Source organism: Gossypium arboreum, chromosome 4 (genome assembly GCF_025698485.1).
Source record: "Gossypium arboreum isolate Shixiya-1 chromosome 4, ASM2569848v2, whole genome shotgun sequence".
Taxonomy (NCBI): Eukaryota; Viridiplantae; Streptophyta; class Magnoliopsida; order Malvales; family Malvaceae; genus Gossypium; species Gossypium arboreum.
The window spans coordinates 19,645,853-19,660,875 of NC_069073.1; the positions used below are offsets into that span (position 1 = coordinate 19,645,853).

General features: G+C 36.6%; 1 non-coding gene across 1 annotated transcript; it reads left to right on the forward strand.

Moving 5' to 3' along the window:
* The first annotated feature begins 7,095 nt into the window (after window positions 1-7,095).
* LOC128292512 (small nucleolar RNA R71) lies at window positions 7,096-7,201 on the forward strand. The gene has a single exon (XR_008282497.1). It is a non-coding gene; the product is annotated as a small nucleolar RNA R71 (small nucleolar RNA).
* Window positions 7,202-15,023: the final 7,822 nt, after the last annotated feature.

A 15,023-nucleotide genomic window follows, 5' to 3' on the forward strand; every position in this document is an offset into this window, starting at 1 on the left:
CCTGGTGGAGACATCTGGCCAATGAGGGTCAAGGATAATTCTTGTGCCGCGGTGTTGAGGAGCCCGAAGTGTCGCGCCAGTCGAGTCACATAAGGACCAATGGAGATGGCCCCCTTTCTATGCCGCTCCATCTGATGCTGAATGGCGAGGGCAATAAAATAAGCAAGGTCTATGACGTGCCCGTGCGACATACACCGTAGAATGTAAGCGTCGTGAGTGTTGACGACGCCAGTGCTCTCTCTCCTTCCGGTTAACGTGTGAGCCAAAATGGCGTGTAAGTACCTCAGAGAGGGAGGGAGAGTCGATGCCTTGGAGTGGTTAGGATTGTAGGAGACAGCGCCGGGGGCGAGAGCGTCCTAACACTTCGAGGGAGAATGATGGATGTGGCGGTTGAGAGCATGTAAGTTATTCTCCTTCTTGAACTCCTCAGTATATAAGCCCAGTGCAGTATCAAATTCTGGGACACTTAGCTGGCAGACTTGTAACACCCCAAACCCGGCCCAGATGTTATGGCCGATTCCAGCATGTCACATTGAAGCGTAACTGAAAACTCATGTTTTATCTAAAATTTTCTTAGTGTTTAAAGAATATTTTCGTTTTAAATTAAAGTGAATGGAAGCTGCGCACCAGGTAGGATTCAAGAAAAGAGGAGGTGAGTCAATTAGACTGCTTAAGTACCTAGCTCTTCCATGATCCAATCCTAGACATGCACACATCCATTGCCACACTTTAAGCTTATTACTTGTCCACGAACAACAAGTTAAGTCTATTTAAAATATTTATGTCCTTTGAAAACATTTACGTTACGGAAGCTTTTCTCGGTTATCGTGTTGTTTTGAAGCAAGTAATTTTTGATAAAAATGCGACTTAGAGCTAACCAATTTCAAGGAATCAATTTAAGTGATGTGAATCTCAAGTTGAAAACGGTTTAAGTAATCTAAAAACCCAAAATAAAAATAATAGAGCGGCCTTATTACAACTTTAACCAAAATAGATAAAATAAAAAATAGATGCGAAATTTAAAAGGAAACTAATTGAAACTTATTAAAAAAAAACCAGAAGTTTAATCTTCATGGCCACTTTGAATCCCGCCCAGCTCCAAGTCCACCAACTAGGGCTCACCTACAAGGATGGAAGAGAAAGGGGGTGAGTTTGGAAAACTCAGTGTGTATGGAAAACCCATCCAAAGCCCAAGTCAGCTCAAGCCCATTGGGCCTAAGCCCTATTCAAATAATAGTGGGTACTGGGCTGAAGCCTTTTTCAAAATACAGTAAATTGGGCCTTAGCCCCTTTTCAGATAACAGTATGGCCCATAGGCCCATTCCAGAGCAGAACAGACATATTCGTGTATGCAAGCCCAACCCAGCCTATAACCAACCGCTACACTCCACCCGTACCAGCCCTACACTCCATGTGGGGAATAGCTCAACCCACCCAGCACTCCACAGTTGCAGCATAGCTGCTTAGATAGCAGTAAGTTGAGGCAAAGCCTCTAGTACGTGGTCAAGCCACTTTCAGTACTTCCTCCATCAATAACCTAGTCCTATGCATCAGATAATAATAACATGTCATGCAGTAAATAGTAACAGTCAAACATGCATTCAGGTCAAGCTTATTAGATAATAATAACATGGCATATAGTAAATAGTAGCAATCAAACATGCATTCAGGTCAACCTTAACCCTAGGGGTATATCATTAATTTTGCTCCTAGGGGTAAATCTGTAAATTTTCCACCTATAAAGGTATTTTAGTAATTTTATCAATTTTAAGGGTTCTCACGAATGTTACTGTCCTTACTAGCCCATTTGATATCGCAATAATTTATTTGTCTCAATTTTACAATTTTAGCCATTGGGCCCTAAAACCCCTAATGGACCCTACAGTGTCCATTAGCCATTTAAGCCCATTTAACCCAAGTTTTATGACTAGTTTACCTGTTTAAGTAGTTTCCATTCTACAGTCTAACATTACATACTTACTGCCTATTTTTTTATATTATATATTTTTATTATTTATTATTATTACCCGTATGGGCCCATAAGGCCATTGGGCCCAGTTTTAGCCTATCGAGGCCCAATTACCGAAGTGCACGGAATTTCACACATGACTAACTTACTACTTTGCGATTTCAGATCTAATGATTTCTAAACGTCTTGTGAGCACTCGCACACTCACAAGCCCACGAAATTTTAGAATTTCGGTATTTCGGTTTTGCCAAATTGAATTATGAGATGGTGTTCGATACACACCTGTTCCATGACAACTGCTACTGAGATCCCTTATGATGTCCTACAATTCATTACCATAATTCTTAGATTGCAACCCACAACAACCAATCCCAATATTCACCTACCCATATTCGAACCATGCCCCTAAAGCCTTTAGAATCTTACCTTTTTGCCGAAAACCGATGATTAGGTCCAAGTCTAGTTACTCCAAAGATCCAAGCCTTCGATCAAACCTCTAGAATACACTAATCACCAAAAGAAATCATCGGTTAAAGACCCTTAAAGCCCTATGCCCAAATCGACAGCCTCCTTAGATTTTAGGGACTTTGTCTTTTCTAAATTGTAAAATAAGACTAGATCTGAGGTGATGAGAACTTACCACTTATTCCTCTTTGATTTCCACGTAGATCTGATGTAGATCTATCCTCTAAATGATAGTAGAACTTGAATCCAGGAGATCTAAAGTTTCGGCTATAAGTCTCTAAATCTATGGTATTTCGGCTTTTTAAGTGACAAAGAAGATGACGATTTGAGGCTATAACTTTAAAGTAATGTTGTCGACAGATACTAAGGGTTTAGAGAAGATGAAATTTGATCAAAAAGAACAAAAATAACTGAAGGATTTTGGCTTGGAGAAATCGGCACAAGAAGTGAGTTTTCGGGATTTCGGCTTTTATGGCAATCAGCTATGGAGGTTTTGTAGAGGATGAGATCGACAGAGGAGGTGAATAAGGTGATTAGAAGGTTTCAGCTAGAAGAAAAAGTAAAAGGGAAGAAATAAAATGGAGGAAAAAAAGAGTAAGAAGAAATCGGTACCAAGGAGAAGGAATTTGCGTTTTTGGCTTCTGTGAGAACTCAGAGAGGATGAATAAAAGTGAAAGCTTTCAAGTGGCTAACCATAATTCTCCAAGACAGAAAAAGAAAAGAACCTAACCCTAATATCAACTAAAACAATCGGCCCAACCTCCCTAAGGCCCTTGCCAAAATTCACTTGAGTGATCACATGCCCGGCACATGCCTAAAATTAAAAAGTAACAATATGCCTATCTTGCAACTTGAACCCTGGACCTTTAATTCCTTCCCAGACGTCTTTTTTTTAGGAACTTAATGGCACCACCTTGCCACTTTACCAAGGCCTTATTTGTGTCCTATTTTACCACCTCAACTTTAAAAGCCCATATCGCCAGAACCTTCTCTCCCAAAATTAAAATTCAGGAATTGTTTTGAATTAAATTTACTCTTGGGCCTTTTTTTTTCCCACACCATAAACCCTTCGTAATTTATTTAATTACTAAACTAAACATATGAAATAATAATAACATCCAAATTATTCGGGCCATTTTCCACCCGAACCCAGACTCAAGGCCCAATACTTCAAGGCCTAAAAATCGGGGCGTTACAGGACTAATCTGCCTAGGCGTAATTGGACCGTGCCGGGATCATCGTAGTTTGTCATTACGATCTGAAGATGAAACTTTGAGCATAGTTCCATTGTGAGCTCGAGATATGTTGGCTCGATGATCCCGAAGAAAAGCTCCCAAGGGTCGGTGGTTAGGAGAGCCCAAATCGTATGAGCCAACTGAACTTATTCTACTACAGCCCAATTGATGTAGTGGCCCGCAATTAAAGGTCGGGCGCAGAGTATTTGGAAAAGTTCTTCTTGGGGCCCAATGGGGAACTGCAGGAAAGGGTGACGAATTTCCATGGTAGGACCCAAGGAAGATGGCGCTCACTTCCTTTTCTTTGATGTAGGGACGGCGGCCTTTTTACCACGTGAAGATGACATTATATACCTGTAATAATAAAAAAATAATAGTAGGTAAACGAATTTGAAAAGGAAAAAAGCATGAATTTGAACTAACAATTGCAGCCAAAACTACTAGCACTAACCAAACTCAGCCAAAATAATCAATTTCATAGCACAATTTCGTGACATTGGCATGGTAATAGCATGAGAATGAGCATAGTAATGGCATGGGTATGACAATAGAATGAGGCTTTCTTAACAACTTGATTCAACATGAAATGTTATGATAAATAACCTAGGAATGCAAATTAAATGATAGAATAATGCACAAAATGAAAATATTGTGAGAAAAATGAAGATTATTTTGATAATAAGCATTAGAAATAAGTAAAATAGAAGTGAAAAGAGTAAACAAAGGCTAAGGGAGAGAGATTGGGCGTCAAAAATGAAGTGGGAAGCGGCGCACGGGCGTGGTAGGGAGGCCGTGTGGACTTGCAGCGGCTAGGGTTAGGGATTTTGAGTTAAGAAGACAATGAATAGTGCATTGTATTTATAGATTTTGGGACACATGGCCATGGAACATGCCCGTGTTCCCCAATTCTTACCCGTGCGATTCGCGAAATTTAAATTTGGGCGCGTTTGACAATTGGCCCATGCCCATGTTCCTTGGCCGTGTGGGTGCACATGGCCGTGTCGCACAGTTGTGTCTGTCTTCGTTCGCTTCTCCCACACTCGTGTATGTAGTCCCATGCCCGTGTTAATCTAACAGGTTTGACCATGGTTACTTGGCACGGACGTGTCGCACGCCCGTGTTAATTTGATAGGTTTGGCCACGGTTTCAAGGCACGGGCGTGTCACACACTCTTATTATTTTCGAAGGTTCGCCCATGGCTTTGTCGCATGCCCATGGCGATTTATCATAGCCCGTGGTGGGAAAAATCTTTTCCCTGTTTCCACACGGCCCTAAGCAAGCTCGTGTGCTTGGCCGTGTCTGTGTGGTAAACCTGTATTCAAGAGCTCCGTTAGTGAGTTAGGTGTTAAACACTAAAATTTAAAGAAGTTAATATAGTTAGTGCTCGGGTTGCCTCCCGAGAAGCACTTATTTATAGTCTAAGCTCGACTTACCTCTCCATTGAATGGTCATGGTGGTTCGAGGAGTTTATACTCCTCATTCCTGCTGTGAATCTCATCAAAATAAGGTTTTAGGCTAGTATTGATTACCTTAAAAGTGCCGAACTTAGGATGATTTACTTTGAATATACCGAATGGGAAAATGCTAAGTACCGTAAGAGGAATTTCTTCATTCGGTTTGGCAGTGACAATGTGAGGATCTACGACATCTAATAAAACTTTATCTCCAACCTTAAGTTGATTTGGAAAGGTATTGAGCTCGTTCTGGCGTAGTTTTGGTTTATCGTGTGTTCTCAGTTTATATGTCTGCCATTCATCTAGCTCCTCGATTTGTAGCCTTCATTCTTCATGAATAGGTCCTCCACTATTGCTTGAGAATGGCTCATGTACTTCCTTCAAACTCATTTCCTGCAAAGTAGGTTGCACCATATTGTTAGTTTTTAGTAGAGTGGTTTAGACAATCACCTTCAATTTTTGATGTGTTACTGGAATTGCAAGCTTGAAGGGTGATTGTTTCATCTCCCACATGAAGTGTGAGCTCACCTGTATCAACATCAATAATCGTTCTAGCAGTTGCCAAAAAGGGCCTTCCTAAAATCAAAGGAGTGTTGCTATCCTCCTCTATGTCTAAAACAACGAAGTCAACGGGAAATATAAATTTATCAATTTTAATTAGCACATCTTCAATAATACCCATAGGAAATCTTATATTTTTATCTACTAATTGAATGCTCATCCTAGTCTGTTTGGGTTTCCCAAGACCTAGTTGTTTAAACATTTTGGAAGGCATGACGTTAATACTAGCCCCTAAATCAACTAATGCGTTATTAACATCTAAACTACCAATTATGCAAGGAATCATAAAACTCCCTAGATCTTTTAATTTGTTGGGTAGCTTATTCTGTAGAATAGCTGAGCAAACTGTGTTTAGCTTTACATGCAAAGCCTCGTCCAACTTCCGCTTATTTGCTAAAAGCTCCTTTAAAAATTTCATTGCATTTGACATCTGTGATAGAGCTTCAATAAATGGTAAGTTAATATGTAATTTTTTTTAAGAGTTTAAGATATTTACCAAATTGTTCATCTGAGCGGTCTTTCCTTGTCGCATTAGGGTATGGCATATGAGGTTTGTATTCTGTACTCGCTGGTTTCTGCTTATTGTGGTCTACCTCACCTTTGCCTTTGCTTATCTCAATTTCTTACCTTGGTTTTGGTTCAAGTGTGACTAACCCTTCCTCATCTTGATTAGTAATCGCATTGAGTTGCTTCCTTGGGTTAGATTCTATGTTACTTGGCAAGCTACCTTGTGGTCGTTTAGAAATCAACTTGGCAAGCTGTCCAATCTAAGTTTCGAGCCCTTAGATCGATGATTGTTGATTCTTAAGTGCTATCTTGGTATTTTGAAAATGGGTTTCTGACACTGAGATGAATTTGGTTAGCATCTCCTCAAGGTTCGGCTTCTTTTCTTGTTGGTAAGGTGGTTTTGAAAACCCAGAGATGTTGTGGCCTTTGATTTCCTTGATCGCCCCACGAGAAATTGGGATGGTTCTTCCAACCTGCATTATAGGTGTTACTATATGGGTTATTTTGGGATCTAGAGTTATTGTTACCCATATATTGGACTTGTTCCTCCTCGATGCTAGGGTTGAAGGGTTGATATTCTATACATGCTCCTCCTCCATTCGAATTGCACCTCATCACTGGATGTACCTGAGTAGAACCACACAAACCATCAATCTTTTTATTTAAGAGTTCTACTTGGTTAGATAGCATAGTAACCGCGTCAAGGTTGAAAACACCGGCTGCTTTTGTCGGCTTTTTTCTCATAACTTGCCACTGATAGTTATTCAGTGACATCTCCTCAGTAAATTCGTAAGCCTCCTCAGGTGTTTTATTATTGATAGTTCCTCTAGCGGCTGCATCAATTATCTGCCGAGTCGAAGGATTCAGGCCATTATAGAACGTTTGAACCTGTCGCCAAAGCGGTAATCCATGGTGAGGGAACCTTCTCAAAAGGTCCTTGTATCTCTCCCATGCATTGTAGAGTGTTTCTAAATCCATCTGCACAAAAGAAGAGATATCATTACGTAATTTGGCTGTTTTAGCCGATGGAAAATATTTTAATAAAATTTTTTTGGTCATTTGTTCCCAAGTAGTGATTGACCCTCGTGGTAACGAGTTCAACCACTGTTTAGCCTTATTCCTTAACGAAAAGGGAAACAACCAAAGACGGATGGCGTCATCAGAAATGCCATTGATTTTAAATGTATCACAAAATTCTAGGAAATTTGCCAAGTGAGCATTGGGATCCTCATCTTGCAAACCATCAAACTGAACAAACTGTTGTATCATTTGAATTGTGTTAGGTTTCAGTTCAAACTTTTTTGCAGCAATAGCAGGTCTAACTATACTTGACTCAGTTCCTATTAAATTAGGTTTATCATAATCATACATAGTGCGCGGAGCAGGATTCTGATTAACAGCAATCGCAGGAGGTAGCAGATTTTCTTGGTTTTCAGCCATCTCCTCGATTGGGGTTTGAATATCATCCTCTTGGTTGTTCTCTGTGTATCTTAAGTTTCGCCTTATTTCTCTTTGGTTTCTACGAACTGTGCGATCGATTTCTTTGTCAAAAAGTAGTGGTCCTGACGGGTTTCTTCTAGTCATAAACTATAAAAACCTACCAAGAGAAAAAAAAATTAATAAATAATAATAAAAATAAAATAAAATTATCTTGCAAGAAAAATAAATGGCTAAAGTAATAAAATTTGAGTGTTCCTAATATCTTAGTTCCCCGGCAACGGCGCCAAAAACTTGATCGTGATTTTGTGTGATAAGTTTTATAAATTTATAATTAATCGTTCTTGAAACTAACTATTATCACGATGAAGGCAAGTGTACCTATCGAACAGTAGTATAACTTTAGGAAGATCGGATTGTCGAACCCAAAGTAACTAAAAATACTAGTAATGACTGTCTTTTTATTATCTAGCCTAAGAATAATAGGGTTCATTTTAACTAACTAATTAACTAAACTAAGAATTCACAGAAAATAGAATTGGGAATAACTTTTGGAAAAAAGATTGAATTAAGACAATACCTAACGAAAAATCCACCTAGACTTCACCTGTTATTTGACTCTGAATCGGACGATTTATTCATTTAACTTGATCTATAGAAATCCTTAAGTTAATTATTATCCCTATTGAGACTAACAACGTCTAACCCTAGGTTGAATAATTGAAATCTCTTTCTAATTAACTCCCTAGGGTTGCATTAACTCAATCTATGGATCCCCTTTTTAGGTTTCACCCTAATCCAGCAAAATCTTGTCACCCTATCTCTAGGCGCGCAACCAACTCTGCTTAATTATGATAAATGTACTCTTAGACAGGGTCTATTCCTCCTCTGAATAAGAGCTTAACTTGAATCAATATCCTGGAATATCAAGACAAGAATTAAGAACACATAATTAAGAACAAACCCAATATTTATCATACAATTCAGAAAATAATAACAAGATTCGTCTTAGGTTTCATTCCTATTAGGTATTTAGGGGATTTAGTTCATAAATAAAAAGGAAAACATCTCAGGAGAATAATGTATACAAAACATAAAGAAAAACCCAAAACTCCTGAAGGGAAATTGAGGGGAGATCTTCAGTCTTGATGATGAATACGGCTTCTGAGATGGATAAATCAGCTTTCCTTGAGCAGTTCCCTGCTTCCTTCTCTGTGTATCTCCTTTCCTCCTCCTCTAGGGTGTATTTATAGGCTTTGGAATGCCTAAAAGCCCTCAAAATTGGCCTTTTCTGAATTGGACTAAACTTGGGCTCGGTAGGGACACACCCATGTACGATTGCTGAAGGCCGTGGTCAAGCCTGTTAAATAGGCACGGGCGTGTGGTCCATCTGTGTAAGTTGTGCTTTGATTCTGCCAAATTGACACGGTCGTGTGGTCTGCCCGTGTGAGGAAGTCCAGGTCATGTTGATTTCGTGCGTTGGCCGATTTTCTCCATTCTTGGCCCGTTTCTCGTTCCTTTCGCTCTCCTATACTCGCCTAAGTATAAAACATGAAATTAAGGCATTAGGAGCATCAAATTCACCAATTTTAAGGAAAAATCATTCATAAAATGTGTTAAACATGGGGTAAAAATATGTATAAATTATGGTTTATCAGCACCATTTAGAAAATAACAAACTTAATTCCTTATAACTTAAAGTACTATTCATTTAGTCACTTTACAAAACCTCGACCGAATATAGTAATTCATATTTCAATGTCCACTTTTATCTTACTAAATCTCTTTACAAGCGTATATTCTTACATAGAACTAATTCCAAACATTATCCAAAATTTTCATATCACATTAAGAACAATACAACTATGTATTTGCAATATAACAAACTTCATATTCAAGAACAATTAAACAAATACATTTTCAACTACGCACATACCATTATATATAAATCAACCCATCACTTCATATACTTATATGTAAATATATATATAAATACCAAATTGTGATTAATTTACCAACATAATTCTTATCCATTTCTTTACTTAGTAAAGAATTTTAATAAGTTAACACATTCATTATATATAAATATCATGTCTTAAACATATATCTCTTCTGTGGCAATAATTATTAATAAACTAACATAATTTGAAAACATACAATAAAGCATCCAAATTTACTATTCAAATGGTCAAAATCCAAATACAATTGCCAAATATAAAACAAGTTAAATTAATATGCTTTAAAATACATATAGGAAATATACTTTTTCCAAATCACAAGACCATATTAAGTCATTTTATATTCGGCTATTCAATGAAAGTACACTATGAATCAAATTTTATACCCATCATTATAAAACCAAAGTTTTAGCCCTATATGCACAAATTCCCATTTCTCAATAAAACCAAATATAAGACATATTTGAATCAATAAACTCATGAGTAAAATATCAAACATAACCATACTTATATATACCAAAACCAAATCAACCAAAACCACAACCAAACAAAATCATCAATCCAAAGCATAAATTCCAAGATTAACAAAATGGACAAGCCATTTTCGCATGGCTTATACATATATATAGAACTTCAACCATATTTGAAAAGTAGTATAGCCTATACATGCCATAAGTTTCTAATTCAACTTTTAAAAGTACCAAAAGCAGTCGATAGTGTGATAGACTTAGCTGACGATCCCCGAGCCTGCAACTAGTCTCCCAAATCTATAAGTAAAAGTAAAAATACACACACACAATAAGCTATCTTAACTTAGTAAGTCATAAGCAAACATTAACTCAATAAAAATAATAATTTAATAAGACATAACCAAACCATACTTGTAAATTCAAATATCCACATATAACTAAACATGAATTAAGTTTTGTCCAAACATGCATTTGTTCTTTGTCCAAAATCATCTTTCATACTCAATATCAATAAAAATTTCACTTGATCGAATACATACTATCATAATACAGTTATACAATTCACATTTGCTTAGTCATAATTTCACATTCAATTACCATATAAACAAATGCACATATAAAATTTGGCATAAGTATGAAATTCACATTTCCATATCATACATATATATATCATTAAACCGAATATGACCAATCATATACTTAAACTTATGGTTTCATTCACTTCATTCATAGCTCAATTATTAATTCAAATATTATCTCAATGGAATTGATAATTTATTAAGGCATAACCAAGCCATACTTATGAAATTTAATTACCAAACATTTTTCTATACATAAATTATAACATTTCCAAACACACATTGCTTCATTAACATGTTTAAAATCACATAGACCTTATTTTGCCGAATATATATGTACTTCCCTATAAACATGTTCTAAGGTTCACATTTCAAATACCTACTAATCGAATGCACATAAATCCTTTAATATCAATATGAATTTCACATTTCAATTTATTTTTCATGTAACATTAGGCAGAATATAAGCTCAAAAATCAAACATTAATATCACATACTTGTACATTAATCCACATATAGATTTTTATATACATAATCACCACCAATAACGTCATACATAACTTGTATCACATATCAAATAATCAACTTACCTTATATTCGAAAAGGTAATAAATTGTCATATACCTGTTCATTTTAACTTGTTTCCACATTCATTCGTAACTTATCCTTGCTCATTGAACCATTCGGAATTAAAAAGGATACTCGGATTATAACACATATCATATAATGCCAACGTCCCAGACATGGTCTTACTTGTAATCATATGTCGATGCCACTGTCCCAGACAGGGTCTTACACGAATCACAATTACGATGCCAATGTCCTAGACATGGTCTTACTCGAAATCACTTATCGATGCCAACGTCCTAGACATGGTCTTACACGAGAACACATATCGGAAATCCTATGTCGTGACATATGTATCCTAGCTATTCTTAAGGTTCGTACGGTGCTTTATCGGACGTCAAATCTTGGTCGAATCGAATCGTAAACATAGTTCCCAAGTGTACACATATTTGGCTATCATTTATACATTCTCCAATATATCAATTCAGCACATGTAACTTATTTTTATTTAAAAAAATAACTATGTTTATTTGCTTATAAACTTACCTAGGACAACGATAATTATTTGCTTATAAACTTACCTAGGACAACGATAATCGAAATAGGACGATTAATTGACGATTTTAGTTTTTCCTCCGATCCAAATCTGATTTTTTTGGTTCTTGATCTAAATGTATTCAAAATAAACTAATTCAATATAATTTCATTCAATTTAGTCCAAAAACACATAAATGGGTAAATTACCATTTTACGCCTGATATTTACACTTTTTACAATTTAGTCCCTATTGCACAAAACACAAAGTACACAAAATTTTAGCATACCTATTTTGAGCCAAATTTTACCTACTCTCAAACAAATCCATATATTTCATTTATTTCATATTTTAGTCCTTTAAATTATTATTTTTGCAATTTAGTCCTGTAACACCCCGTACCCGAGTCCGTTACCGGAGTCGAACACAAGGTGCACACAGACTTAACTTAATTATTATCACAGTCCATTTAAAATTTTCTAGACAAGCTGGTTCTTTGCGTCCTTCGCCTTAAAATCATATCTTGAGTTTCAGAGCTCGAAAATCAGTTTCGTAATTTTTCCCTGAAACTAGACTCATATGTCCATCTACATATTTTTTCTAGAATTTTTGGTCCGGCCAATTGGTACAGTTTATTAGTTAAAGTCTCCCCTGTTACAGGGATCGACCCTTCGCGCATTACGACTTGGATATCTCCCTGTACAGGGCTTCAATACTGATGCCGTTTGTTTCTATAGAAACTAGACTCAAAGGGGAATCTATACATATAAGGCATGACTTCTAATTGTCTCTGGATAATTTATAATAAATTTTCAAAGTCGAAACAGGGGATCCAGAAACCGTTCTGGCCCTGTTTCGCGAGAACTTTAATATCTCTTAACATATAACTCATATGACCGTTTCATTTCTTCCATATGAAAGTAGATTCATCAAGGTTCATTTACATAATTTATTCACTATTTAATTCCATTCCTACAAATTTTAGTGATTTTTGAAATCCACACCACTGCTGCTGTCAGCATCTGTTTTCAAGGTAAACTTTACCTATTTCGTGGTTTCCATGGACCAACTAGAGTTTTGTCATACATAGGTCCACATATAATCATATTTAGCCATTCCAATGGCTGATCATTTGCCCAACACTTCCATTCCAGTCCATAGTCACATCATGAAACCATACATATATACATAAACACAAATGGTCTAATGCCATACTCCACTTCTACGAGCCATTTTCGTGGTACATACACACATACATCACAAAAGCGTGCTTGAAAAACAACAAAGGGTAGTCCTATACATGCCATTTCAAAGCTCAACCAAAATTGTACCAAAAGGGGCTTTGATAGTGTAGGAGACTTCGACTTCCAAAATCCAGTCCGATAGCTAACGAGCCAAAATCTATAAAGCAGAGAAACAAAGAAAGCGGAGTAAGCAATTTATGCTTAGTAAGTTTTGAGCAAGAATTTAAACACAAGCTGAAGTATAGCATTCACATAATTAAGCGGATAATTCCTCGTATTCATATATTCAAATCATTTCTACTTTACATTCCAACCCCTATGTTCATACATAAGGGATCATCTTAGCCAAATACGGAAGCTCATTACTCAAGCGGCGAATATTATTGAAGGAACTCAACTATTCCAATGCACATACGAACATACCTCAATGCTGAAATTTTTTTCAAATGCATTAAGCGGGATTTTACAGCAAGATCGTTCATTCCCGAATCACGTACCTTCGGATCTTATCCGGATATAGCGACTTCGCTCAAAAGCCTTGGGACATAGCCGGTTATAATAGCTCGCACAAATGCCTTGGGACTTAACCCGGATTTGGGAACTCGCACAAATGCCTTTGGATCTTAGTGGGATATGGTCACTTAGCACAAAGCCTTGGGACTTAGCCCGGACATCATTGAATTATCATGCACATTTAACACTAAATCATGACACATTTGTATTTCATTTTCATTAGCAAAATTCAAACACAAGACACTTATCACTCTTGCAATTTCGGCTCAATATCCACACACAAGGAGCATGATTTCGATTTGCTTAAAACATGATCTAATCAAATCATAATTTAAGCTCTATTACTCAAGAACTTACCTCGGATGTTGTCGAGCGATTCGATGGCTATTCGACCACTTTTTCCTTCCCTTTATCGGATTTAGTTCCCTTTGCTCTTGAGCTTAATTTAACAAATAAATTGATTTAATCATTTGAGCATCGAAAAGAGGAATTCAAGGTACTTAGCCCACATATATTCATTAGACATTAAAGTCACATATGTACGAAAATCATGAATCAAACTCAACACATTAGTTAGTACTCTCCTTAGCGAATTTTCTAAGTCAAGATAAAGCCTTCAACATGCTTACTTATGGCGAACAACACATCAACCTATGTACTCATTCATGTGGCGAATATGCATGTTGATGTTGAGGCCAATTACATATTTAATACCACACATAAATGGCATACATTTTACTAACTAATGCATTACATATTGTAGCTCAATACGCATCTATCATTTACTTCATAACGAAACATCATCATAAGAAAATATATACCTTGAGATAGTATATATGTCATACCAATACATCATGTGCAAACATATATACATATAGGTGCAAGGGCGAATCTCAAGTTGATTATAACCAAATATAAACATATATCCAAAACACAAATCTTACCTACCATGCAATGAGTATAAATCATGCTTATGGATATACCATGGCCGAATACATCACAACACCATACCATTTCAATTTTAGTCATGGTTAAACAAAGAACTTAATGTCTCACTAAAAATGCTAAAAAGAAAATCCAAGAGTCATCAACCCACCATCACATATATCATTAACAAGCTTCATATTTAGCATGCAATGGCATTAACACAAAATCCACCTTGGCCGAATACCATTCCCATGACATAGCAAGGATTTGAACCATGGGCTAATTAGAACTCAAGCTAGCAACTAAAAACATGCATGAATCTCATGGCACAACCTCAAACATACCTTAATCTAGATACAAGTATGGCCAAACCTCCTCCTAATCCTCTTCCAAACCAAGCATGAAGCAAAAACTCCCTCCTTCTTCCTTAAAATTTTCGGCCAAGAGAGAATGAAAAGGATGAACAAAATTTTTTTTCTCTTTTCTTCAACTCACGGCAAAAGGGGGGGGGGGACACTCACACCATTCTCTTTTTTTTTCCCTTTCATTATTCAATTCCCATGCTCATTATTTTATTTTTTTCTTACAAACACCATTGTCACA